This window comes from Centroberyx gerrardi, chromosome 18, assembly GCF_048128805.1.
Source record: "Centroberyx gerrardi isolate f3 chromosome 18, fCenGer3.hap1.cur.20231027, whole genome shotgun sequence".
Classification (NCBI taxonomy): Eukaryota; Metazoa; Chordata; class Actinopteri; order Beryciformes; family Berycidae; genus Centroberyx; species Centroberyx gerrardi.
The window spans coordinates 24869502-24871837 of NC_136014.1; positions in this window are offsets into that span (position 1 = coordinate 24869502).

The following is a 2336-nucleotide window of genomic DNA, read 5'->3' on the forward strand; positions in this document are numbered from 1 at the left end:
CAGTGTATTCATCAAATTAATTCAAAACCACCCAACTAATTAAACAGGATTTTTTTTGAAACACAGTACTTTGCATTTGAAAACATGAAGTGAATCAGGTGATTTTCCCATGTTTTCCCAGCAGGGGGCGTAGCAGACCAGCTCTCTGCTGTCAGTACAGAACAGAGCAGCATTGGATCCATGTTCACTGAGCATCAGGTGGAACATATTAAACTTACATGTATAGCTTTTCAGCAGCAGCCTTGTGTTCAGCTGGTTTATTATCTGATGGGTTTTGAAAGGTTTTCTAAGCTCAAGGATGGAAGAATCTTGGAGACCTTCAACTGAACTGAAAACATGGAAAAAAATAGAGTTTCTAGGTTTTCACATGACAACAGAGATATATAACACAGTGTGCTGAAGTCACTTGCTCCATGTATCCATTTAGAAGCTTTAAATTCAGAGATAAAAACCTTTCTGCCCCATTCTGACTCCTCCTCCACCTGCATTAACATGCGTCCCAGATGATCCCAGATGATCGCACCTGTAAGTAATCCGAGTTAAAAGATTATGTCATTGGATAGAGCAACAAAAAAACAAAAAACAAAAACATAAAATCCAGGTGTAAATGCACCCAAGACGAACTGAAGATCTGATCACCCAAACTCCCTCTGTAGTGGTTAGAGATGCATTTGGCCTCACAAAAGAAAAAAATCCTCCATCCTAAAACACTGTTGCTGATGTAACTTTCATTTCTGGGTCTATTTAGTTGTTTGGTGCATTTTTCTCCCGTGGATAACCGGCCAATCGTAGACGACGTGACGTCATTTCAGGATATTTCCAGCAGCTACAACAGAGTTTGATATGAGAAAATGTTTCAGGATGTAAAACATCAGCGGTAAACGTCAGGTTTTGGTGTCAGTCCCTCAGAATCAAAGAGCGAGGGCTTCTTTCTGGAGCCGCCATTTTGCACCGAGAGACGTTCAACAATCATACAGGGAGAAATCCATCGTAGAAGAGGAGAGAGACCAGTTTCTCCACCCACAGGAGCAGGAGAGAGACCAGAATGCAGTGCAGGAGCAGGAGAGAGACCAGAATGCACTGCAGCAGAGAGACAGGCTGGGATTTGAATAACTGGAAAAAACTCTCGCTCTCTTGTTCTTACCATGCTATCACCATTGTTCTCTCCACCAACACAGATAACCCAGAGATGAAATGCTTAGGTGCGTTAAGGCATGTTCTCTGGGGGTTGTTGAAAGGCATTCTGGGAAATGTAGGCAATCACAAAGAGTGTCTGAAGCTTGATTTTTCCTCTAACAGCAGTGTATAAACACAATGTGAATCCAATATTTAGTCTCCATCTTTGTCCCTCAGCCTCACTGTGGTGTTTCTGCACTGCACTTCCCACAGATCACCTGTCAATCAAACAGTGTGGGCGGAGCTTGGATTTTCTGTTGCTGCAGTTTGAGTTTCTGTTTTCTGTGTCTGTTCAGCCATGGTGGCTATCGCTGCTCATGCTAACTACCCAGTTCTTCTTCTTCTTCTGTGGATTCCAAACAAGCCGCAAATGTACAACGCATCACTTCCTGTGGGTTTTTCTGTGAGTCAGTGTGACTGTGAGAAAGACTGAGAAACTGTGTGTGTGTGTGGGTGCGTGTGTGTGCGTGTGTGTGTGTGTGTCTCCAGCAGAGATGCAGAGAGCCACTCTAGCTCCTCTCAACATGAATGACCTTCACAACTGCTCATATAACACACACACACACACACACACACACACACACACACACACACACAGATTCTTTCTGACAAATACAGACTCTTTTTGTCCTTTCTCGATGTCTCTCTCTCCCTCTCTCTCTCTCACACACACTCACACACTAGCATGTCAGAGTGTGTGCGTGTGTGTGTAGGTGTGTGTGTGTGTGTGTGTGTTCACAGTGCTGGCAGCTGGTAGGAGCTGAGAGAAGCAGTCTGCAGATCTGTGTGTGTGTGTGTGTGCATGTGTGTGTGTGTGTGTGTGTGTGTGTGTGAGTGTGTGAGTGTGTGTGTGTAGGTGCTTGTAGGAGTGTTGGTGTGTGTTGAGTGTCAGTGAAAGTGTGCTGAGTGGGGATGTGGGTGGGTACATCTGTGATGCGTGTGTGTGTGTGTGTGTGTGTGTGTGTGTCAGGTGTCCTGCTGGGTTTTTTCCTCCCACTCTGAGGCCAACGAACGGAAAGAGATTTTAAACTCTCTCTCTCTCTCTCCCTCTCTCCCTCTCCCTCTCTCCCTCTCCTCTCTCTCTCTCTCTCTCTCTCTCTCTCTCTCTCTCTCTCTTCTGCTTCCAGTGGCCGGTTTGGTTCTTCCTTCCTTCCTTCCTT